We start from the raw sequence: 27,936 nt of genomic DNA on the forward strand, positions 1-27,936 counted from the left end.
CCATATGATTCATACCCCTATTTAATAACATCAGTCCACTCTGAATTTGAATGTTGGAACAATGTCAAATCACTATACCATTGTCTAAACCCTTACTCTCAACTTCTGTAGATATCCTTGTGAAATGGTAAGGATTCGTAAACCACAATAGGGTTTTTGAAGACAGAGTTCCTCTTTTTCTCTGGCCTCTTCTGTTTAACTGCATCCTCATTTCTTCACAGAAGTAGAGAATCTTATTTCATTTTGGTCAACTTCACAATGTTAGTTTGTATTGATATATAGGCTTTATACTCCCTCTATTCTAGTTATATTAATAGATATTTCCCTTTGCCAAATGTGGAACTTGGAATTGATAGTCACTTTTGCACCTACAAGCTAAATGATAGTGTTTTTCCCATTTTTCTACTCATAGCACCCTGTAGTTCTATGTCTGAACATTCTATCATCAGAACAGCTCTCTATTCCATTAACATATATTATACTTCTCAACTACAAATATGTCTCAAGTAAAAATCTATTTAATCAGAAACAAATATAATAGAGATAAGCTTTTCTTACTCCCTTCCCCCTCTTTCTAAATAGACAAGGGGAATCAAAGACTTATCTGAAAGAAAAGGTACAGATTTTGATAGCAATTCATTTTTTAAGAAATATTTATGGAGCTCCTACTATATAATATAGCTGTATAGTAACTAAGGGGGAAATATATATATATATATATATATATATATATATATATATATCTCCTTGCTCATTTGAAGCTCACACAACCTTGGGAGAGGAGGTAGATAATCAAATACATTACATAAAAGATATTGATTTACAAACTATGAAATGTTCCCTGACCTAAAAACAAACAAACAAACAAACAAAAAACAAACCCATAAACATTGGCTGCAATGAGAGAGACAGGGGGACTTAATATAAGCTATAGAATCAGGTAAAGCTTCCTGAAGGAAGGTCCCATAAGCAGAGATCTGAGGTGTGAACTAGAGATGGTAGAGAAAAGTTAAAAGTTCCAAAGAGCATTTCAGACAATGAGAAGAGCAAGTTCAAAGTCCTATTGCTATAAAGTGCAATCTTCTTATTTGAGGAGGAAAACAAAACAAACAAAAAACAAACAGGCCAGAATGGTAGGCAGTGCAGTGAGGGAAGGAAAAGAGGCCCTAAGATAAGACAGGTGATATAACTTGGACCTTTCCTGTTGTGTAAAGTGTATGGAATTTTAATTCTACATTCAGTGAGGTGCCATAATTCAAAGAGAACGCCCTATAAACAACTGTTGCCAAGTAACTATTGGAATCGACAAGTTAAGTTAGTAGGCAGCCAGTTATATGCAAAATACTAAAAAAAAAAAAAAAATCAAAAAATAGTTTCATTTTACATAGAGAAAATCCCATAGTTAGGAAGAGATTAGGTTCTGAAAAGATGTTCATAGTTCCATTAGCATAAGATTTCAAAATGACTAGGAGACATTTAAGTTTATTAGATGCATTTCCACTAAATAGTTTTGCAAATTAACCCATCAAAGATGTTTAACCAGATATAGTCTGCTAAACATTTCCTTGGTCTTCCTTCAAAGGACCATTTTCATCTACATTGAAAAAAAACAAAATTAAGCAAATGCCTACTCCCTCTGATAATCACTGACATTTTTACTTGTTCAATAGCTGGGTAACCCGCACAAGTTTCCTAGCCATTTGATTTGATGTCGTGCTTGTTTGGATGGCCTTTAGCCTGTAACATAGTTTCATCAGCAGGACTCAATTATGCTTACCCTTCTTCTGAATTAACATTGCTAACATGTGACCAAACTGATACAGATGTTCCAGCCACACCTTTACTATTTTTCCATTTCAGTAATCCCTTTTACCGATTCTGATTCTTGCTGATCATTGTTGATTGCACAAACAGATGCCTTGTGTGTTGCAAGATTCATTCATGTCTTTCCAAATGTTTAGCTTCTCAAAAAATGTATTCCATATGCATGCATAATAATTATATTTTCATTTTTTTAATTAAATTTATTGGGGTGACATTGGTCAGGATGATCATCCGTATTTCAGGTGTGGATTTCTATGTTACAGGATCTGTGATATTACAGTATGCCCACCACCCAAAGTAAAATCTTCTCCTGCTATATTAGAATCCACTTCTCTTCCCACCCCCTTCCCTCTGGCAACAACCACATTGTTGTTTATGTTTGTGAGGTTCAGTTTTATACCCACAAATAAATGAAGTCATATGATTTTTAGCTTTTTGTGACTGACTTATTTCACTTAGCATAATGTTCTCAAGGTCCATCCATGTTGTGATCAATTTTTCTTTTGTTTTCTCTTTTCTTTCCAATTTAATGCTATGACTCTGCTTTCAAAAGCAATAAAAGTGCCAAAAAGTGCATTCCATTGATATATTTCCATTTTATGACAATCCCCACTGCTTGATTATTGCAGTTTTAGTTTTACATTATATCTTGAAGTCAGTGCATGTCCTCAAACTTGTTCTTTGTCTAAATTGCTTTGAATATTCAAGTCCTTTTCATTTCCACATAAATTTTAGAATCAATTTGTCACTTTCTAGTTTTTAAAAAAAGTGGGAGTATTATGACTAAGATTGTCTAGAAATTTGATTTGAGAAAATTGCCATTTAAAAAAATTAGTGTTTTCCAATCCAGAAACAGGACATAGTCATATTTTAGGTCCTCTTTATAAATATATTTGTATCCAAATATATATCTAGCACATCATTAAAAATTTTTCCTGTATATATGTGTTTTGATGCAATTTGATGAAATTTTAAACATTTCATTTTATAATTGTTTGCCAATAGTATATAATAATAAATTTGACTTTGGTTATGTTGATCTTCAATCTCTATTAACTTGCTAACTTTACTATTAGTTCCAATAATTGTTTTGTAGGTTCCTTAGATTTTTCTATATAATCATTCAATTTATAAATAAATAGCTCTCTTTCTTTCTTTCCAAAATTTATGACATTTCATTTTTACCTACATGCCTGTAATTTTTAAAAAGCTCTGGAACTGATTTTAAAACTGACAGAAAAAGGAAAGTCCAGAAATAACAAAATATGATTTGGTTACAAATACATTATGATATGTACTCAAATTTAAAATATCTGGAGAATATATTCTTCATTAAATGTTATTAACTACACAAATAATTGGAAAAGTAGCTTTTTCCATCTCTCATAACATACATTTAAATAAGTCGATAGACTAAAGATAGAAATGTTTGCCTTAAGAAGGCTGGAAGAAAATCATTTTATAATCTTGGTATGGAGAATAGTTTTATAATTATTATTCAAAGAAACTAAGGGAATATTGGTAGATTAAAATTTCTCCAATGTGAATAAGACCATAAATAATATTCAAATATGATAAACTATAAATTATTATGATATGTAAGCCCTTAACCTATACATTATTTTTACATATTAAAAAGCCTTAATAAAAATTATAATTTACCAGAGAAGATCAATAGGAAGAGCAATCACAAAATAAAAAAATTTAAAAATGCAAGTCACAATGATGATAAGAAATGTGACTTCACCCAAAACCGGTTTTGTTCAGTGGATAGAGCATCAGTCTGTGGACTGAAAGGTCCCAAATTCAATCCCAGTCAAGGGCATGTACCTTGGTTGCAGGCACTTCCCCAGGAGGAGGTGTGCAAGAGACAGCTGGTTGATGTTTCTCTCTGATCAATGTTTCTAACTCTCTATCCCTCTCCCTTCCTCTCTGTAAAAAATCAATAAAATACATTTTTAAAAAATGTGACTTCATTAGTAATACAAATTCAAATTAAAGAAATTAGATGCATTTTTTTTTTATCTTTTAGATTGCCAAGAGAGAAAATTATGATATAATGTAAATAATCTATCTAAATAAAAGCCTAAGTAACCAAACAACCGATGACCAGCCAGGAGCTATGACTCGCACTGACCACCATTGGGGCAGACGCTCAATGCAGAAGCTGGCCCCTGGTGGTCAGTGTGCTCCCACAGTGGGAGCACAGTTCAGCTGACAGATGGGTGCCAGTCGCACACAGAGCTGGCTGCTGGTGAGTGCAGCTGTGGAGGTGTGAGCCTCTCCCATGGACACCCTCCTGCACGCCTCAGAGGTGAAGGCAGGCTCAGTGGAACTGAGATGAGTGGGAACTGTGGGTGGCACCCAGCCAGTGCTCCGGCTCCTCCCTGGCTGCCTGCTGCTTGGTGCACTACTTTGTGTTGTGCTGGATTGACAGGGACAGCGGGCTAGAGACAGATGAGCTGGCGGGTAATGCCAGGCTGAGGAGGTGCGGAGATCCACTGATTCCCCCAGGCCAGGCTTCTAGTAATATATCCGTGCACCCGGCCTCTAGTAATATATAACAGTACAAGTGAATAAATGATAAAATCTTTGTTGAGGATAATTTACCAACCTAGTAATTACTGGTAAGCTTCTAGTAAATGTTTTTAGCAAAGTAACTTTGGAAGAACATTATTTAAAATAGTGAGAAGGAAATCTTCTAAATATCTAATGATAAAATTTGGCTAAATTATGGTATATTATGATATTCTAATGTTATGCCATTTGAAATAATAATCATAAGCATTTATTGGCATGAGAAGAAGTCTACAACACCTGAGTTCTGAAATGAGCCAGGTCTGGAATCAGAACACACTTCTGTCTTCTACTGGCTGTGTGACCTTGGACTTAATGTCTAACTCTGAATTTCCTCATTGGTAAAGTGGCAATAATGGGAACCACCTAATACTGTTGTGAGAATTAAGTGGCTTAAGATGGAATAAATACAAGTACCTGCAACATAGTTCTTGTAACAGTTTTGTTTTTTTTTTGCATTCTTCCAGAAATTTTCTAAATATATGTTTACAATAACTATTATTAGTAGTAGTAACATCTTTAAATAAAAATAGGTTTTTAAATATAATATTAAACTTAATTCCATTTTTGCTAAAAATCATATATATATATGTGTGTGTACACACACATAGAGTGAGAAAGAAAAGGTATTTCTGGAAGACTATGCAAGAAAATGTAAACACTGGTCAATCCTGCGAAGTGGGAAAGAGAAATTGACTTGGGCTTTTTTATTTATTTCACCTTTGGGCTCTTTGAAATTTTGAACTGAGAATGATTATTTTAAAATACATACACACATACACACACACACACACACACACATCCCAAAATGTCCACTCTAGTTATCTCTGGATGCTATGTTTCTGCAATTAATTTTGATTTATTTTTTTATATATTTCCATTGTTTAATAAAAACGTATTTAACAATCATATGAGATGTACAAAAACCTAAAGGTAAACAAATTATTACCTTATTGGTTAAAACAACAGATTACAAATTATCATGGTAAAACCATCCCAAACTAGAACTGTTATTTTTTTTTTTCTGCTTGAAAATCATTAAATTCTCATTGTGTCTAGTCTTCAGTGCTAAGAAAATTGATTGCTAAGAAAATCTGAAAGTTTGTAGCACTCTAGAGCACTTGCCACTGAACTTCAGATTTGGTAACACACACGCACAACACAGTCATTAGTGACAGGGGCCCCTCAAGAAGGCCCTTGATTCTGGAAACCCTGCTGAGTTGACAAAAGAAAGACTGCTTCCACTTGTCATACCTGTTCTCATTTAGCAGATGTGAGCCTCACGCTTCTTTCCTTTTCAGTATAGCACTGTCCTCCTGACATTGCAGAGAAGCAAATAGCTTTATGAGTAATATCTTGGAGAATGAAGTGGTCTTAGAATTTACAGTTGAGAACATAACTCTCAAGCTAGGAAAAGAAATGTTTTTCTACGCCAGCTAATGGAAAAGCTAACTGCTTTTTCAGGTTGCAAGTAATTTCACTCTCCAAGTTTATTTCTCAACTCATGATTGCAAAAGTCATTATAACCTCTTAGAGAAGAAACATTAAAACAACACACAGCACAGCACTGAGTACCTAGCAGACATGGGATACATAGTTGGTTAGATTGATGATAGATGCAATCCAATTCTCATGAAGTGACAGTAGTGAATTTGCACAAGAGGATCTGCTATAACACAGATACACACACACACACACACACAGCCCAAAATGAGATAAAAGAGAGGAAACTAAAAAGAACAGGTGTGCCGGGACCGGTTTAGCTTAATGGATAGAGCGTCAGCTTGGGGACTGAAGGGTCCCGAGTTCGATTCCAGTCAAGGGCATGTACCTTGGTTGCAGGCAAATCCCCAGTAGGGGGTGTGCAAGAGGCAGCTGATCGATAACTCTCTCTCATCGATGTTTCTAACTCTCTATCCTTCTCCCTTCCTCTCTGTAAAAAATCAATAAAATATATTTTAAAAAACAAACATTTTAAAAAAAATAAAAAGAACAGGTGTTCCAGAAGATGCACAGTGCTTTGGTGGCAACCTTTAGAGATTATTTTGGCTCACTGGAAAAAAAAATACAGGGATAGTATATCAGTTTCCTATTTCTGCTGTAATAAAGTCCACACATTTAGTGGCTTAAAATAATGCAAATTTATTATCTTACAGTCTGATCAGATGTCCTAAAATCTTTCCTTTTTTTAAATTTATTTTTAAATTTTTTTTTTGCCTTTTCCAGCTTCTACAGGCAGAAGCTGCCTATAGTCCTGATAATTTCTCCATTTCAAGATCCACAAGATCCAGAATTTAAGCATATCTGCATAGTTCATTTTACCATGTAAGGTAATGTATTTGCTAATTTCAAGGATTAGGATGTAGACATTTTTGCCAGATTATTAGTCTGTCGAACATAGGGTAAAAAAAAAAAAGAGAGAGAGAGAGAGAGAAAGAAGAAAATGCTAAAATATGGCATAACTTTATCTAAAGATTTCTGACCTGTTCAAACAACAAAGATGAAAAGTTAAAACTGAACAGTGACCTTGGATCATTCAACATATATTTTCTTTAGATCTTTTCATCATGCTTACCCTAACTGAGTTTGAATAAGGGGTTACTTAGGTATTTTAAACCAAGATTAGAATTTTTAAACATACTGCTTTGTAGCTCTGTAAGAGATGAGAGAGCTAATTAATTAAATGAAAACCAAAGAGTATGGTAACCAAAATGTAAGTTAGTTTGCATTGGATGCAGAGAAGAGAGGTGAAGGGAGATTCCTGAGGCCAAAGACCCCAGAAGAACTTTCTCACCAAGAGCCAGAGAACTTCCTGTTTTCTGGAACTGGCATAAAAGGAGAGAGGATATAATAAGATACATGGAATTAAAAGCAGGACTCTGGTTTTGACATACAGAACCTCCATCAGATAGTGAAGGTGATAAAATATGAGAATTTATTTTAAAGGACTAGAGGCTTTGAAATCTCCTTTCCAGGAGACCTTCTGACATGAAACCACAATAGTCCATTGTTCTCCCTCTAATTGCAAGGCTGACCCATCTAGATGATCTGTCCTGAATGCCTTTTGGTTTGTCCATGATTTCATAAAAGTGCAAGGAGTTGGGTCTGTAGATTCTGCAATCACGGTTTTGGCATCAATTTTATTTTTTCTGGGTATTGCTCAATTTATAAAAATAACTTTGAAATTGAATGTGGATCAAAGAGTTATATTTTGGAAATGCATTAGGTGCAGGCAAGCTGAACTATTTGGTTTAATTGTGGGGCTGTTCTGTTACATTGGTTTTTTGGGTTTTTTTTAGACCATTCAGAATGATATATCATAATCCAATTTGAATATGCAGATACAGGGATTTTTTAAATTGCAAAGAGTATTCTCTGATGTGAGCATTTAAGTTCTCATTAAAATATAAACTTATTACCATAGAGATACATGTTGAAACATATTTGAAAACAGGGAACAATTCATGTCCAGCTTATAATGGACATTTATTTTTTATGTGCTATAAACATTCTATGAAATGTTTACATATGCATACTGATTTAAAACTCATAGCAATGGAATGAGGTGGAAATTGTAATTGTTTCCTTGTACAGATGAAAAAAATAATTTTAGAGAAATCAGGTAACTCGTCTGTAGTTATACTACTGAATAGCTGGAATTCAAATCCGTGCATCAGAATCTTATCCAGATTTAAAGCTCATGAATGCCATTTCTATTTCTAAAAAAAGGAAGATGAAAGACTAGAGCTTCATAAGGTAGTACTGTAACATAAGTCAGTCAAAGAGATCCTGGATCAACAACCCCTACATCACAGCATTCCTCCTAACTTTCTATTACCTGACATAGGGAAAATAGTAGTATGCATTTTTATGTTTAGCAACATCTTTTTATCATTGTCATTCATCGTGTGTTTCTATACTCAATGTGTGCCACTTCCATCTAGCAATCACTTCTGCAGAGTTGAATCTCAAATTTCTATACAAGTCCTAAACTTTCACCAATGACCTAATCCCTCACTTTTAGAGGCTTCCTTAAGATAGTCCCTGTTGGACTATCCAGTTCGTATTTTTCCCAAGCTGAAGATGCTGAAAGCTTAAATCATCATTTATTATGATAAAGGAGTCCCTTGGCTCTCTTTTTGTAAATAATATTCCAAGTCTCCAAATTGTCTCATTCCGATACATATTTTATACAATTTCCAATCTTCATAGAACGGAGATTTAATTTTTTAACTGACTGTTTAAATGTCTTCCCTGCTACCTGATTGCCTAAACATGCTGTTTCATCAAGGAAGAACAGGTGCTATAATATGCAGGTGATACAGTAACATCTAAAGGAAGAGGAAGGTAACATGACTCTTCCCTGCCTTCAGAAGATTCTGGTACTTCCTCTATACACCGCTGCCATAATAGTAAACCAACAGATTATTTGGGCATTTGCCATTAGAAAAGTGGGTTAGGAAACGAACAAAAACCCCACAGTTTTTAGCTGTTATTGAAGGCTTTTCTTGGTCTAGCACTGGCCTATCTTTAAAATCCTTATGTCCCAGAAATACACTTGTGAATCGTATTCATCTACCAAAATCAAGCACTAATCCTCATGTCCAAGCATTGTTCATGTCAGAAGTAGTATATGGCTTAGGATACAGATCATTAATTAACATTTTGGACATAAGGCCACTTGGTTTTTCTTTTCTGTTTCCTATGATCCCTTATAATTCACATCACTGTCTTATCCCCTCAACTATGCTTTCTGCTAAATGCAACGTTCATAGGAGATAGATGACCTCCTGCTTCTGCATCCTATAATAAAAATGGCCACAGGATGAAAAGTGCCTCTGCTTTGGTGTATCCTCAATGAATGTATTGACTTGACTTTGAATGAATTTATACAGTCTCCATCCTAGGATTTTCCTCTCAACTCAAATCCACTGACATTTACATTGTGGTGGATTTTTACTATGTTTATTCTGTTTGGCTCTGCGGTCTCAATAGAATTTGTATGTCAGAGAAACTTGGAAAGTATTGTATCAGCATCTTTTCTAGACAGTTCAATTGTAGCCTGCACAATAGAGAGCATAAAATAAAGTATAATAATACATGTTTTCTTTAGAGAGATGTTTAACAGTGTGATGCAGAAAAGTAGCAAGTTTCTAAGCAATGGTAAAGTCTGTTTTCAGCTTTGACTCCAAGAAGTTGGGCCTTCCTTCTTGCCAAAGATAATGAAATAAAACCCATTCATGCTCCAGCTTGCAGTAACTGTAAGGAAAAAGCTCCTCTCAGTTGAGATGATAAAGCTATTACCTAGCAATTAAAAACAGCCGAAGCCTGTTTCGCTCAGTGGTAGAGCATCGGTCTGTGGACTGAAAGGTCCCAGGTTCGATTCCGGGCAAACGTTGGTTGTGGGCACATCCCCGGTAAGGGGTGTGCATGAGGCAGCTGGTCGATGTTTCTCTCTCATCGACGTTTCTAGCTCTCTATCTCTCTCCCTTCCTCTCTGTAAAAAATCAATAATATATATATATATTTAAAAAAAACAAACAAACAGAAAACTGAATTGTAGTACACACTGAAAGGGGAGAAGTTTGTCAATATCTGCCATAGCTTTACTCAAACATCAAAGATTTTAAAAACCAGAGGGAACCCTGCTAAATTCTACTTACTATGGCTTCTTCAAGGGGGAAAGAAAACAGGTTTCTGTTCTACCCAAGATCCTCCTCCTCTCTATCAATTCAGTTCAGAAAGGGACTCTCCATTTTGCCTTTTATGGCTCATTTCTTCCCTCTTTCTTTCTTGAGCTATGACCCTTGTATTTTTCAGGGCAAACAGCCATGCCTAATGAAATATATCAGATTCAATTTGTAGGCAATTACCTTCCAAGCTTGAATCATACATTTTCTCAGGCAGGAGCCCAGAGATACCTGCATAGACAGAAATATAACACTTAATTTCATTCTCTCAGAGCTTCTATTGAGCTACACAGTTGTTATAGGTATGCTAATCTTCTCGGAGAAACCTTCTCAGTGGCCAGTTAGGGCAGTAAGAATGTCTGAGATCTCATAAGATGGCCAACTAATCTTGGTTTGCTCAGGACTTTGCCATTTTTAGAGTTGAAGTTCTGTGTTGTACAAAATGTCTTAGTTCCAGAAAACTCTATTTCTGGCTACCATGACCAAAGCTTTTAATTTTTCTGTAATGTATCACAAATCTATTATTTTGTGTATATGTAGGTGGAAAAGTTTAGATGAACTAAGTGACCTTATGAGCTAATTATTATAATAATCTGCATTTTTCAAAAGAGGCAGTATGATTCACAAGTTAAATGACTTGTCCAGCTAATAAATGGTGGAGTCAAGACTGAAAACTAGGCCTTTCAATTCCAAATTCTGTGTGTTTAACACTTTATCATTTTACTGCCTGGCTTTTGCCCAGAAATTATGTAGCATTTCCCCTCCTCGGGCCCTGATGAACAAATGGAAAAGGGGAAGATACTGTTTGCCTTCACTTAATATTTTATATCTAATTTGTATTTTTTGAGATGCTCACATCCATTTGGCAAAGACATTCAGAAGTCTTGCTTAGTTCCTAAAAAAAATAGCACAAAGCCACATATACTTTTTTTTTTCTCCTTAAAGTTACGCAATCAGAGTAGCTGAGTTAAGGATAGCTTAAAACATATTCATAGTAACCAAAATTCAGGTCTTATCACTGAGACTCAATTGCCATATCAGGCTCTTTGTCCCCTTATGATAAAACTTCTTACAGGAACCCCACTCTTCTTCCCTCAATTTCGCCGTCCATCAATTTCATTACTCTAACCCAGTATATATGCTACACTGGGTTAGAGTAATTAAATATGTCTAAGTGTGGACTCTAATTGGGAGGGCTGTCCAAGAACTCTCTCAGACTGTATAAACTAATGGAGGCAAACTTACATCGGAAAGCATTTCCATAGATTTCATCATGTTGGTCAAAACTGAGTCTCAGCTCTGCCGAGATAGAATGCTCTGTTACATGCAATCCATTGCTTCATTCGCTCCTATTTTGTAGCTTTGGCATTTCCACACTTGATCAAAATAAACGCAAATTAAAATTAATCTGGGGAAATCTTCTGAAACATGAGATTCTGTAGTTGTCACTGCAGTACAAGCATTTCAAGTATTGCTTCCTGAAGCCATCATTGTATGTAAAGATTATGTGGCAGATGGTGTCTCCTTGTGTGAGAGCGTTCTGAGCAGCGATGGCTTCCACCAATCTCATCCTCTTTGGCCTTTCCTACTTAGAGTCCAACCATCAAGATAATGAGCAGGAATCACAGTGATGTTTATCATGGTTGATAGAGTTACATAAAAGTACTCAAAGCAAAATAGATGTCTGCTATGCCTGAGTACACTTGCTTCTGCAGACTAATGTCTTTCTGAAAATTAAGGTTCTTGTACTTTTGGCAGATGAATCTGCTCTGGTTAATGAAAACTATATACAATATTGTGGATATAAATTTATAGCTTCTTTCCTCTCATTGTCATTATACAGTAGATATTGTTTAGCCACTATGTTCTCAGAACACATGAGTCATTTTCACAAGACACAGGTATTCAAATTTATAGATATATTACTCAAAAGATTAATATATTTAATATCTTCACTCAGGAATTCAGAGTTTCAGCTTACCTCTCCAAATACATTTTCTACTGCTCCATCACATACTCTGCCACCTTATTGTCTAGTTAGTGCATGCTCTTGCCCATGATACTATGGCACTGCTGAAGTTTTTGTATTTCTTCCTGCTCTGCCTTTTCTTTTCTATATCTACATATCAAAATTCTAACCAAACTTCAAATCCTGATTCAATGCCATCTTCTCCATAAAGTCTGGCCTGATAATTGCAAGTCAGAAATACCTTCCTTTCTTAAAATTTCAGAGTATTTTATCCACTGGAAAGTAAATCAGCCTGAACCTTGTATTGTAGCTGAAGTAATTGGAAAATGCCAAGTGAAACTCTGATATTTTCAGGTAATTGCTATTTTATATCATCCCAAGTACTGAAAGTGTATTTTAATTGAAGGTAAATATATTCAATATCATTTTTATTTTCTTTAAGTTATGAAAAAATATGTAATTTTGAAGAACATCTAATTGTAGGTATACACGATTATGGCAGATCATAGAAATGGCCTTAGTACATTCCTCCCATAAATAAGCAGGGTCTACTTCTATGTTTTTGAAACTGAGCTGCATTTATAACTTGTTTTGGACAAGAAAATGTATCCAAAGTGATGGCTGTCAGTTCCAGCCTTGTCTTCAAGTGTCCTTGCATGCTTCCTCTTGCTCCTTTATAGTCCTGTCACTTCCATAGGAACAAGCTTGGTCTGGCCAGCTGGAAGGTGAGTTGTACATGGTCCAATCCCTTTTGTTGTCCAGACAATAGCCAGGCACCCACAGCCATGTGAGAAGTAGGCCCTGTCCAGAGGACCATACATGTGAAAGAGAATGCAGACAAGATCAGTGGATTCAGTTTTAAACCACTGAATGTTACGGTGGTTTGTTACAGAACAACATCTCTCTGATACAGTGATTATATTAGAATATGATGTAATACTAGTACTCTGTTTCTCCAAAAATAAGAGAGTGTCTTATATTAATTTTTGCTCCCAAAGATGCGCTAGGTCTTATTTTCAGGGGATGTCTTATTTTTCCATGAAGAAGAATATGGTACACATTTAGTGTTAAATGAAAATAAAGGAAATTTATTATCTGTATACGGTACGGTAGTACAGTAGTTGTCAACACAAACCAGACAAACTGTGAATCCTACAGTATCAAGAATTTACTCATTTATTCAATGACAATCATGTCATCATCTTCTGGAACATCATCATAACAATCCAATTCCTGAATTTCCTGGTGAATTTCTTGTGACTCTAATTCTTTCAGAATCAGTAGACCAAATCTCTTATGTTTAGCCTAGGGGGTCTTATTTTTGGGGGATGCCTTATATTTCACTCAAAAGGAAACCTGTAAGTAGATCTTATTTTCAGAGGATTGACTTATTTTTGGGGAAACATGGTATATGATGTAATAAAATCTTAAGATTGGGAGAAACTTTAAGGAATCCAGTACCTAATGTTTACATTTCCTTTGCAACATTTCTAACAAGCTACTTAAATATCCCTAAAAATGGGCAACTCCGTTTTTATAAGGCAGCTCTTACTGGAAATATTTCTTCATACTGAGAAGTCTGCTTACACATAATTTCTCTAAAGATCCTGATCTCTGGGAAGATCAGGAAAATTTAATTTTTTTCTCATACCTAATCTTTTTAACCATTTGAAGACCTTGAACATACCCTCACTAAACCTTCTCTTTTCCAGATTCACCATCCTGGTGCTATGGTGGTTTTTTAGATAGCATGATTTGAGACCCCTTTTCAGTCAGCTTATTATCTAAACCCTGTCCAAGTGCTGAGGCCTGACCCTAACGCAGCAGCTCTGAGAGCAGCAGAGCTCGATATGCAGCTAGCTGAGCTTCTCTCCGGTCTTCCCACACTGCCCTCCTCCCTACGCCCTCAGATCTACTGCCCTCCACCACAATTTTACTAATTTGCCACTAAATTCAATGCATACTTTAGATATTTTTTCATGCCATGGCATTGAACTGAACTCTCTTCTCTTCTGCAGAGTCTGAGCTTAAGATCTTCACTTATCCCTAATTGTGATAATTAGGGTTGTTCAGAAACATTGCAGTCCTATTCTCCTTTTATATGTACTTATGACAGGGTAGTACTTCAACCCTCCTCTTAAGTCCAGTTAGTGCTGTGTAATTGGCTGTGTCTAATGCAATATGAACAAAGGTATGCCCTGAGCAACTATAAAGAAAAAGATTCATCTACTTCCCCTACATCTATATGAGTTTAAGGTATAGTATGGGTGACAAAAAAATGTTTGACTTGCACACTAAGATTTGGTAGTTGTTTTTACTGTACTATAACCTACCTTATCTTGACTGACACACTATGTATACTTCATCCTGTTTGATTCAGCTTCTTGTTGTATGCTAAGTCTTTCAGAAAATAATCCCATCACCTAATGCACTAGTGATGGTGCCCGGCCTTATATCATGTGCAAAGCCTACAGTTGCAGCTTTTATCTGATTTAATTAAAAATAATCTGTGTGAAGGCAACTCCTGAAACATTCCCCTAAGAGCCCTTTACCTGATACAAACCATTCAGGAACTATCACTTTGGATTCAGTCATTCAACCCATTATTGACCCATTTAGGTAATGTTTTTCTAGGAGGTATTCTGAAATGTCTTATTAGATGTCTCTCTTGAACCTAGATAGGATATATAATACACACACACACACACACACACACACACACACACACACTAGAGGCTCGGTGCATGAATTCTTGCACCAGTGGAGTCCATCGGCCTGACCTGTGGGATCTGGCTGAAACTGGCTCTCTGATATCCCCGGAGGGGTCCTGGATTGTGAGAGGGTGCAGACCAGGCTGAGGGACCCCACTGGTGCACGGTTGGGGCCAGGAAGGAATGTGAGAGGTTGGCCATGCAAGGAGGTACCATGGAAGGACTCCAGAGCACGTCCACCTCATCTCACTCAGTCCCAATTGGCTGGACCCCAGCAGCAAATTAACCTACCGCTTGGAGCATCTGTCCCTTGATGGTCAGTGCATGTCATAGTGACTGGTTGACTGGTTGACTGTCTGCCCCCCTGGTGATCAGTTCCTGTCATAGCAAGCAGTTGAGCGGCCTTAGTATATTATTAGCATATTACACCTTAATTCATTGACTGGATAACTGGACGACCAGACAACTGGATACGTAGCATATTAGGCTTTTATTATATAGGATATATATGTGTTTGTGTATGTGCATGATCTTACATTTTTTATATATATTTGTAGAAAACATGTCAAACCAATACACAATGAAGCATTAATTTTAAAATATAATATGCAATTACAAAGAACTGATGCAGAAATAAGATTATTTGTAAATTATATCAATTTGGCATAATAGTGATTCAGTCAAGCCCTGGAATCATGTAGACCTGGTTCAAATCCCAGCTCTGATCCTATGTCACTGTTTAACCTTGAACATACTTAATGTCTTTAAACCTCAAAATAAATAAATAAATAAACCTCAGTCACCTCATCTAAAAAATAGAATAATTATCTAACATCTACTTCAAAAATTTGTGATGAAGATTAGAGGATGTAATGTATAAATAATGCTTAAATACAGACCTGTTATATTATAACCATTTAAAAGGTATTATTATATTATTACAATAATTATGAATTTTACATATTATCGCTATTTTTAAATGACATTCAAAGTTTCTCTATGTATCCTATAATATTTTATACTATTGATATTTCTAAATGCTAACATAGATTAGAAGCCAAAACTTACTTCATCTGCTAGCTTTCAATTTGGAATTGGTCATACCTGAGAATTATGGTACGGTTTGGACAGCAAGCTGTTTATTTATTTATTTTTTAAATATATTTTATTGATTTTGCACAGAGATGAAGAGAGAGAGATAGAAAGTTAGAAACATCAATGAGAGAGAATCATTGATCAGCTGCCTCTTGCACACCCCCTACTGGGGATGTGCCCAAAACTAAGGTACATGCCCTTGCCCGGAATCGAACCCGGGACCTTTCAGTCTGCAGGCCGATGCTCTATCCACTGAGCCAAACCAGTCTCGGCTGGACAGCAAGCTGTTTAATATCTAAGGTATCATGAATTGAACAAAATTGTTACTTTAAGAAGTGAGTACAGGCATACCTCAGAGATATTATAGATACAGTCCCAGACCACTGCAATAAAGAGAGTATTACAATAAAGTGAGTATTACAATAAAGTGAGTTGTAACCTTTCTCTTGGTGGAGGTTCTTGCTTTCAATTTGTAAAAAAATACAACATCTATGAAGGATAATAAAGCAAAGGTAAAAGAGAGAGAGAGAGAGAGAGAGAGAGAGAGAGAGAGAGAGAGAGAGATATCTTACCTAATAGTAAACAAACATGTAAATTGACTATAGTCCCCCCCGCCCCCCTGCTACGCCACCAGCTAATCAGAAGTAATATGCAAATTAACCCAACAAAGATAGCAGTTAATTTGCGTACAACGGTACTGAGTAACTGGGGCGGGATGCTTGCGTTGTTGCCATGGTTGATGATGCAGGTGTTCTGCCCCAGTCCTGGTCTCTCTGGGCAGCATGGGAATATGGGGCCTGAACAGAAAGGGGTGGGCCTGAGTGGAAAGGTGGTGCCGGCAGCTGGGGAAAGAAAAGCCCATTCTAGCATGAATCTTCATGCATCAGGCTTCTAGTGCCTATAATAACAATGTTACAGAAGGATGCTACTTTGTTAGCAATGATTATTTTATTATTCAACTAGAGGCCCAGTGCAGAAATTTGTGCACAGATGGGATCTCTCACTCCAGCTGGCTGTGTGGTCATTGAACTCCCACAGCCAACTTCCCATTTGCCAGTCCTGTTTGGCCCCAATTGGGGCTGGTAGGCCAGAGGGAGGAACTGCGGGAGGTTCACTGTGAGACCCCACTGACCACCAGGAGGCAGCTCCTGCATTGAGCGTCTGCCCCTGGTGGTCAGCGTGCATCATAGCAACTGGTTGTTCAGTCACTTGTGCTTTTATATATATAGATTGCACTACACTTGTCTGCCTATAAGAGGAAAGCTATATTATATACCTTCATGAAATACGATGTTCATTTATTGAAAGATACTAAAAAGCACTTAATATATGCTATATTGGGAAAAAATGATCAAGCTCCATGATTTTCCCCAGTATGATATTTTAAACATGTTAGATGTACTCAATAGCCTAATCAATTATATCTTGGAAGTAACCATCAGGCTTAGAAACCATGTTATTCATTATAATTGCCACTTTATCTAGTAGAGTTATTTTCAATGTTTTTGTCTAATAACTGGTAATTTTCTAACAAGTGATTATTCTGCTCAATATGACAGATGACATTTTCCATGGTTATTGAACTGGCACTGCTTTAAGACTGACTACTCAAATACTGTCTTCATAAAGGATGTAGCAGGGATATTAATTTGCTTCTCTTCAAACACATAACATATCTGGGAGGCACTGGACAATTAAAATTGATTCTGTGTGGTGAATTCATAAAGATTTACAGATTTTCTAATAAATGTAAGCCAAACCAGAGACTGAGAGGTCATGATTAAAAATCCATTTTAAAGAACTGAAAATGTATAATAACATATAAGTATTCAATAAGCAACTTGAACACAGAAAGTCTTTAGAGAAAACATCACATTACTTTCTCCAGCATGTATGCTCTCTTTGGGTTTCTTACTTCATAATTTTATTTTTCTGAGACTGTATGTCTACTGTAGCTGCTACATTAATTAGGTGGGTCTTTCTGAGTTGCTCAGAAAAGAGATCATAACAAGCACTGGTCTCAGAGTATTTGTTGTTATTGTTGAGGGGAAGCCAAGAGAAAGAAGAATGATTTTGAATGCAAGTTATGAAGGTAGAGAGGTAGAATTATCATCATGCTTAAGTTTATGTTGGTGGCCTTTCCTATCAGGAAAAAATTTAGCCTCAATGGCTGGGTATAAAATACAATTTCTATTGCTAAAACACTAGTCTTTGGAAAGTGCACAATTTGGGATTCCTTTTTTTAAAAAAAATTCTTTATTAAGGTATTACATATTTGTCCTTATCCCCTCATTGCCTCCCCAAGTCTCCCTATTCATGCCCTCATCCCCCAGTTGTTTGTGTCCGTTGGTTAGGCTTATATGCATGCATGAGATTCCTTTGAAGTGTGTCTCAAGTATTATGGTGTAGAGTTAGCACTCTTAGGAGCTAGGGAAAGGTAGCCTTCTTGCTGGGTTTGGTTTTAGTTGGCAGTCACCTACAGATAAAAGAGAAAGCAGTCCCTTCTAAGGAGCCAATCATTATGTGCAATAATTGTGAATGGATCCGGTGCCAGGAAATGGCTAAAGGAAAGCTGGGGAGAGTTGATGGTGGCTTTTGTTTCCTTCCCTGAAATGAAGACATTATCCACATTCTGGGTTGACATGCATCAGATGCATCTTCTGGACCTATAACGTAAACCCACTATCATAAGGATAAAAAGTAGCCTCTATGTGGTGAGTAAAATGTGGGGTTTAAAATTTACAAATCCTGCCACCCGGGATGATCCTGAGATTTCATAATCTTAACTAATACTAAATAACAGAAAAATGTGACTTGGGATAATTTCTATGATGTGCCTTCTAAGCATAGGGAGTGACCTCTATTTGAATAAGCATCAGAGTTCTTATGGATGTATAAGAATGGAGGAATCTGTTTACTAATAGAATTATAAGAGGATGGGGAATTATACAGTATCTCTGGATTGACTGTAGGCAATACTCAATTGTCCTTTCTGCATTTGTAGTGTATTACACAGTAAAAAAGAATGTTAAGCTACAAATTCAGACCTGAATATGAGATACTGAAAGAGATGGGAGTCTCTAACTTTGTGAATGATAAGCTGTTAGTAGCTTGAGCATAACAGCTCTATTTCTCAATCCCTGAGCAAGTACTATACATTCTTTGCCACTAACTATGTAGGAAAAAAATCTAAAAGAAATGATTAGTAATCAGCACCACACCATTTATGGCATTTATAAGGCTGGTTTAGATATTGTAGTTAGTAACTGCATCCTTACTTCTATAGATACTATGCCAAACTGTAATTCTGATGGAGTCCAACTTGTGGTCCTAATGTCTTACAGGTCCACATCATTAAGGAGTCAGTCAAGTGGCTAGTCTCTATGGAAAATGTCAAACTGCTCAAATGACCCCATGACTGTTTAAATAGAAAAAGGATGAAGTGCTTCCTAAGTAATTTCTAATAAAGCCTAGTGAAACATTCAGCTGATCCTGACCTAGAGAAGTGATTGCTAGGTCTAGGCCAAATTAGATAGGCCTCAGGAAGCTATTTTTTTCTGGCCTCAGGAAGCTATGGTTTCTTGGTACATGGGTGTCAGAAAGCTAGTGGCCTTGTTGCTAATGAGTAGGCTGTCTGTTTCTGCCACACCTGATATGTAATTTATTTTATTTTATTTTTTATATTTTTAAATATATATTTTATTGACTTTTTACAGAGAGGAAGAGAGAGGGATAGAGAGTTAGAAACATCGATGAGAGAGAATCATCAACCAGCTGCCTCTTGCACACCCCTACTGGGGATGTGCCCACAACCAAGGTACATGCCCTTGACCAGAATCGAACCTGAGACCCTTCAGTTGGCAGGCCAACACTCTATCCACTGAGCCAAACCGGTTTTGGCCTGATATGTAGTTTAAATACTAATATGTCAGCTTGCAGGGAGGACTGCAGGCAGAGTGCTAAAGAGTAGCCAGCCTTCTTTACTGGAGAGTTTATGATAGGATTAGGCCTCCCTAGCCTCCCATAAGATTCTTTTCTAAAGTAACTGCCAGGTGGCATGATTGTGTCTGACATTAGATAAGGAAAAAAGCAAGGTAAAAACAGGTGGTTCAGTTATTACAAAGGTCTCCTTCCTAAAGAAGAAATAAGGCCCCTATAAGAGGCAATCTTTAATACAGTATGAGATTATATTGAGAGTGTTCTAAAGGGCTAAGGTTTTCAGAGAGGAGAATGAAAGGATAAAATTTGTATCAGCATAGTTAGAGTGATATTTTTATAGGTTTGTTCAATACACCCTTCAAAAAGTTTCTCCAACGAAGAAAAAAGAGGATTCATGATCAAAAGTGAAGTGGCCTCCTTATCAATTGGAGTTAGAACTAATATGAAAAAAAAATAAAATAAATGCCTGAATAATCCCGCCCCCAACACAGTAGGGCTTAGTAACACTAACTTTGGGTGTGAGTTAAGCTGCTTTCATTTACTTACTTACTTATTTTATTTCATTTTATTTCATTTCATTTTATGTATTTTATTTTATTCTGATACACAAAGTCATACAGGTTTTGCCCTAGCCAGTTTGGCTCATGGGTAGAGCATTGGCCCTTGAGACTGAAGGATCCTGGGTTTGATTCCAGCCAAGGGCACATGCCCAGGTTGTGGGCTCAATTTCCAGTAGGGGGTGTGTAGGAGGCAGCTGATCAATGATTCTCTCTCATCATTGATGTGTCTATCTTCCCCTCTCTAAAATCATAAATTTAAAAAAAGTTTTTTTTTTTTAAATCATACAGGTTTCAAGTGTACAACTCAACCAAACATCATCTACACACTCTATCACCCACCCACTGCCCAAAGCAAAGTTTCTTTCTGTCCCTATTTATCTCCCCTTTGTGTACCTCCACCTCCTCCCACCCCCTTTCCCTCTGGCTACCACCACACTGTTGCCTGTGTCTATGCTAGATAGATAGATTATATATATATATATATATATATATATATATATATATATATATATATATATATATATAATCTATCTCTATCTCCATCTCTATCTCTTTCTCTTTCTCTACTTCTCTATATGTGTGTATGTTTTTTGGGTTAATTCCTTTACCTTCTTGTATCCAACTCCCCAGCCTCCCCTCCATTTCTGATAGCTGTTATCTGTTCCATGTATCTATGCCTCTGTTTTTATTTTGTCTACTAAATTCTACATATAAGTGAGATCATATGGTATTTATTTTAAAACTCACAGTGCTCTTCATGTGTATCTCATTCTGAATCCATGATTATTGGGAAATATTATTTTCTTAAAATGCAGTGGACCTGAATCTCTTAAAATGTGATTCAAACCAACTGATCTGAGACAGCCATTCTAAAGGAATATTAACTCATGAATGAGGTCCTCATATAGACAAGGTATTGGCATAATTCTGTGGAAAGAAACCACAAAGACCAACTCTGAGCTAAAGATAAAGTTGGATAGAAATCTTATAAAATTATACAATTTAAATTCATAGATACAATAGGAATGACAAACATGTAGGACCATAACAATTGTATTAATACTTCTCCATTGTAAAGAGAGATAGAAATCAAGAAGGATATTTAAAGCCATGTAGAAGAATTTATATTTCACATTGCATAAACGAGGAACCATTAAAAGGACTTAAATGGAAAAGTACTGTACTTTAAGGAGATTAATCTTTAACAGTATATAGCTTAGACTTAATGGGGAGGAAGGAATGAAAAAGATCTGTTTCCAATTGTCTAGGTAGAAGGTATTGAGGACTAAAACTAGACTGATGGCAATATCAGTAAAAGTAAGTTAAAATATTATTAATGTAAGATTGAATTGCTGCATGATAATGGATTGTAAAACTAGACCCTGTTTGCATCTGATAGCCATAACACTCTACCAAATCTCCTGGAAGGGAAAGATCTCTTCCACAAAAACAACTGGCTGAAAAGTCAAAGAAAAGCAATAAAGATTTCATTTTTCCTCCAAAGAGTAACCTGTTACAGAGATTGACACAAACTGTTATGTAATTTTCTTATTATTTGGCACACTTATTTAAGCATAAAAGGATGCTTGTGCAGGATAAACTATTGACCCAGGGAAGGTATTACAGCAGTAGAAACACCCATTTTCTAGGCTTAGGATAATCTCTGGCCCTTGCTTTAAGAAATAATGAAGTTACTTGAAGGGATAGAGAAGAATCTAATTTTTTTCTTTATAATTCATAAAGAGAAAGTTCTAAACTTCCATAGAAAAAAAAAACTATTGCTATGATAAAAAATGGTTAGCCCCTGGAGAGTGAGAACAACATTAGCTCCCATATTAAATGGCTGATTTTAGGCCCTGAGTAACATGAAAGCCAGGACTAAGAGCAGGGATGATGGCGAGGCATAAAACCTCCTAAATTTTATAGAGAAATATAAAAGCAATTTCAGAACTGTGAAAGAAATATCAACAGTATTTTAAATGATCTATATCCAAATATTGTATAACCTAACCAATGTCAGATTTTAAGAGGGAAAAATTACTATTTTAATCAAGATAAATTTAAAAACAAAGAAATTGTTTAGAACTTTGGTTAATACCCTGTTTCCCCGAAAAGAAGACAGTGTCTTATATTAATTTTTTTCCCCAAAGTTGTGCTAGGTTTTATTTTCAGGGGATGTCTTATCTTTCCATGTGCTAGGTCTTATTTTCGGAGGATGTCTTATTTTCAGGAAAACACGGTAGTTGGCTTGGTCACATTTATAAGATTACTAGAGGCCCAGTGTATGAAAAGTGTGAACTTGGGGGGGGGGGATCCCCTCAGCCCTGGCTGCACCATCTCACAGTCCTGGAGATGCCCAGTGGGAGAGGGCCTAAACCACATGTGTCAAACACAAGGCCCTCGGGCCAAATCCGTCCCGCCAGGCCTTGCAATGTGGCCCCCGCACCGCACTGTCATCACTGCACTCTGCTGCGTTTCCATCACAATGACAGTTTATGACTGTTCAGTAAACCATTCGGCCCGCGATTTAGGCTGGATTTTAGATTTTGGCCCCTTCTCTGATTGAGTTCGACACCCCTAGCCTAAACTGTCAGCCAGACATCCTTAGCACTGCTGGACATCCTTAGAGCTGCCGAGGAGGTGAGAGAGTCTCCTGCCAGCCATGAGCCTGGCTCAGAGCTTATGGATGAGTAGCAATCCGCCTGTGAGAGTGCACTGACCATGAGGGGGAAGCTCCTGTGTTGAGCATCTGCCCCCTAGTGGTCAATGCATGTCATAGCAACTGGTTGTTCTACTGTTCAATTGATTTATATATTAGCCTTTTATTATATAGGATTTGTTCAAGACGATAATTGAACAATCTTTGAAATCTCAGAAAATATTAAATATGTGTGTGTATATATATATATATATATATATATATATATATATATACGCACACACACACACACACACATATATATGCTAAGTGTCCAGTTGTATGTTCAACCAATCAAAGCATAATATGCTAATGATATGCTAAATCCACTCAACCGCTCACTATGATGTGCATTGATCACCAGGGGGTAGACACTCCAACCAGTAGGTTAGCTTGCTGCTGGGGTCTGGCTGAATGGGACTGAGCAAGATGTGCCAGTCAGACATGCCCTGGAGCCTTCCTACAGTCCTTCCCTAGTTGGCCAACCTCTCTTGTCCTTTCCCAGCCCCAATTGTGCACCGCTGAGGTCCCTTGACCTGATCTGTACCCTCTCACAATCCGGGACCCCTCAGTGGATATCAGAGGGCTGGTTTTAGCCTGATCCCACAGGTCAGGCCAAGGGACCCCCACTGGTGTATGAATTTGTGCACTAGTCCTCTAATATACTAGAGAGTCTCTAGTATATTAGAGGACTAGTAGCCATGAGCATGCATCACTCAGACATCCCTCAGAGAAAATCTCCTCAGAGAAGTGTAGCCGGATGACAGCCTAGAGAGTCTCTAGTATATTAGAGGCAATATTTGTGCAAGGGTAGGGTCTGGCCAACCTGACCCCAAATGGGGCGGATTGGGGCTGGGCCTGTTAGGAGAAGAAGATGGTGGGAGGTTGGCCAGCTGGCCCACCCCAATTGGGGCCTGATCAGGGCTGAGCCAGCTGTGAAGAGGGGCTTCAGGCAATTGACCAGCAGGCCCCTCACCCAATTGGGATGGGAGGGACTGTGGGCAGTGAAGTTGGCTGGCCCGGCCCCCAAATGGGTGGGTGGAGCCAATTGGGGGCCAGTGGCCTGGGGGAGGAGGAGCCATGGGTAGTTGGCTGGCTAATCCTGCCCCTGATCAGAGTGGGGGGCCGATCTGGAATGGGGCCAGGTGGGGGGGAGGTGCCACGGGAGGTTGGCCTGCTGGTCCTGTCCTCCTCCCTGATCAGGCCATTTTGCTGGCCACAGCGGGCATCATAGTAAGCAGTCATTCCAGTCTTCATGATGTTCTGGTTGCTGGCTTTTTCTCTATATATAGATATTTCAGTTGTATTTGTCTGAAATTGAAGTCAAAACAGAACCTTCCCTTTTTCTCTTTGGCACTCTCAGTGTCCTGCCCTTAATCAGTATCTCTTGATTTTTCTCTATTTCTGATTTTTGTTACTACTCTCAACATCCCCTCTTTCTTGATAAGGTTGAATAATCCTGGCAATGAATTGGAAAACAATCACCAGATTCCTGGGATTAAGGAAAGCAGTTATATCCTAGTTCAGAACCATGGACAGAAGCCAAAAACTTTATATAGGCTCAATGAATTTAGTTCTATGAGACCTATCCTGCAGAGACCTTAGGTGACTAGAGAAGAAAGGGAAGAAAGATCAATATCTCTTCTTTCACACTCTCTTTCTTTCCCTTATCGCACCACTGTGTTATAAACTCTTCTCAATTCTGGTGCAGACAAAGCTAGTACCTTGAGACTACAAAGAAAAAAAAATACATAAATTGGCCTTGAAATGCTATTCATCATACAACCAATACAACTATTATTACGAATGACCAGGGAAGGGTGAACTTGTGTCAATGCACAAGGAGTATTATTTTTATTAATAAAGTGGTCCATATTTGGAGAAGGCACTTGTGTGACTTCATTTACTATTAGTTATTAAAGTAATTTCATCCAATTGACTTACCAAATTCTGGGTAGCCATGGGCATGCATCACTCAGACATCCCTCTGAGAAAATCTCCTCAAAGAAGTGTAGCAGGATGACAGCCTTCTCCTACAGAATACACTGCAGCATGAACCCAAGACCACATTCCTCAAGCTGCTCCTAACCAATGATTGAGCATGTGGAAGTAATAGAAATGGCCACTTATGCTCATTGTGGGACTCCTCTAACATTTAATCTTCCTCTGGGACTCCTCAGGTTTGACTGACTCTTATAACCTCATTTAAGCGTTTTCATCCCCAATCCTTCCTTCCTCTCTTCCCTTTTTCCTCTACCAGATGTCAGACCCATGCCATGTTACAAAGACCCTTCTCACCTGCTCTTGCTGTCTCTCTACTTCATCTCTAGGATGTTTCTTCCAAAAATACCTTTGTACTTTTCTAACACTATCATGGTATGTGCTTCTAGTATCACCTGTAGCTCACATATTTAACAAAAGTTACCAAGCATCTGTACAACTACTAGAGGATGTGAAACATTAAATTTAATAATTTCATTGAAACATGCATCCATCCAGTCTTCTCTCTCTTTCATTTTCCTGTTTAGCTTTCCTCTCTACATTCCTTTTCTAGAACCTGTCTAAATTTATTGTGATAGATGGGAAAATTGTGGCAGAATAAATTTTGGCATGATTTTTCCCAGCAACATTTACAAGAAATGTACAAAGAAATCAGCAGAAACTAGAGAACAGCAAGATTAGCTCCATTATCCTGTTTCAAAGAGTATAGACTATTTTTTCATTGACACTTGAGAAAGGGGAGGGAATATTGGATGTGGAATGGCTCTGAACTGATCAGGAATGTTGAAGGTAAAATAGTGAATTATAAAATAGTATTGTTAAGAAGAAGAATTTACTCCCTATTTTAGAAGTTTGCTCCAGTCTTAAGTTTCCCAGGACTATATACGTTATATATTTAGAAGAATTGTAATAATATTTCATTTTATTAAAAATAATTTAAAAATATGTTTGGGGAATTAAAACAAGAAGCAAATTTTTTGAAAGAGGTTGTGACTTTACTTAAGGAAGGGGTATCTTCAAGATTCTTCAATGAGAAATACATATTCAGATAATAGCAAATTGTCCTGATGACCCCTCTCCCATAGCATCAGAATTTTAAACTCCCTTAGAAAGTCCCCGAAATGGGCAGTCTCTGAAGAAAACCATGTGCAAAGGATGTATTCAAAATGCAAAGATGGCCCATTTTAACTAGGCATTTACACAGCTTGCACTTAAAAACATGAATCCAGACCAACTGCTCTGACAATAACAAAGTCCATATTGAGACAGGAGTTAGGAAAGCAAGTTGTTATGAGATGAAGGATGCCATTGGCAGGGAGGAGTTTGCAGGAACTGTGAGACCAGAAACTCTATTAGCTTCTAGGATCTTGACATACAATATTTTTTTTTACAAGTAATTTGAAATTCAACTTAATTATTTTCTTTGGTAACCTGTCATTCATTTTGTCAAGTTATTATTGGAGAGACAGTTTGTGTGGATAGGGACAAAAGAGTAATCCATGTCTTACTTGAATTTTCTATAGATAATTTATGATAAGCTTTTATGTAAGCTGGTTTTCTTAAATTTAAATCATTGTGAGATCACAATCAGACTGTACATATATAAAGACATAGAAAGGTTTAAGGCATAATAACATCTTAATTACTTTTACTTGAAAAAAAATGGTATATGTTATTTTCCAGGAGCTTTAAACTTGAAACTTTATATGTTCATTTAAGTAGATGTACTTAACAGAATAGTTATTTTTGAAGAATAAAAGTATTATAAATATAACTGTATTTATTTGCCTAAAAATTTTCTAAAACATGCATCTAAACCTTGTTTCTATTTATATTGAATACAAATGTGTTCAAATGTCAACTTTAATAAAACAACTAATTTGTCTGCCTATACTGTGAATAAACCTTGGTCCACTCATAACAAATTAACAATTTGTTATATGTTTGCTGCAGTATCATTTAGAATAATAACATCTATAAATATTCTTAAAATCAATTAATAGAAAAATTAACAAATAAATATTACATAAATATTTTAAAATATTTGCATCACTTAGAAATAAGGAAGGGGAAAGTTTTCCAAGACATGCTGTTAGATGGAAAAATAAAAGGAAAGGGAAAAGGATACCATGAGTTGCAGATACAATGTAGCACAGTGAGTAAGCTCTGGAACTAGACTAACTGTGTTTGACTATTGATTTTGTCACTGACTGTATGAAGGGTAAGTTTGTTTTTTTAAACTATTTTATGCATAGGTTCTCTCATTTGTAAAGTGGAAGTCAAAATAACACTTACCTCATATGGCCATTGTAAATATCAAACAAGTCATTATACATAAAACAATTGTAAAAGTGTCTACTACATAGTCAACATGAAACTAGTGTTAGTTCATTTATACACAAAATGGCCTAATACAGTGTTGCCCAAAGTGTGGTACGTGTACCCTAGGGATACGGGAAGAGTTTGGTGGGGGTACGCGTTGCACCGGAGTTTGGTGGGGATATGCACTGCACCGTGCTTAGCTGAGCCGAATTCTACGTTCTCATGATTACGAGGGGTACTCAGCATTATGAAAATTATAGAAGGGGTACACATATGTCAAAAGTTTGGGAAACAATGGCCTAATATATGCTAAATATACATCAATACACACTATAAAACAATTTTCTTCGAACTTAGATATGTATGAAGGCACACAGCAAAGGTATAAGAACATAAATGTCAAACTGATACCAAAGTATAATTAGGAGTATTAAAGGCAATCTCTTTTTTTTGTTTGTTTGAGTATCTTATAAAATACAATATAATTCATACATTATTTTGTGATTAAATTTTAAATATTTTTTATTCATCTATTAAAAGCCACTATAAA

At 36.7% G+C, this 27,936-nt stretch overlaps 1 protein-coding gene across 4 annotated transcripts in view; it reads right to left on the reverse strand.

Annotated features, from left to right (window-relative positions):
• UNC13C (unc-13 homolog C) overlaps window positions 1-27,936 on the reverse strand; it is a 503,072-nt gene that overhangs the window by 342,905 nt on the left and 132,231 nt on the right. The gene's annotated exons all lie outside the window — the stretch shown is intronic.

This window comes from Pipistrellus kuhlii, unplaced genomic scaffold, assembly GCF_014108245.1.
Source record: "Pipistrellus kuhlii isolate mPipKuh1 unplaced genomic scaffold, mPipKuh1.p scaffold_m20_p_1, whole genome shotgun sequence".
NCBI lineage: Eukaryota > Metazoa > Chordata > Mammalia > Chiroptera > Vespertilionidae > Pipistrellus > Pipistrellus kuhlii.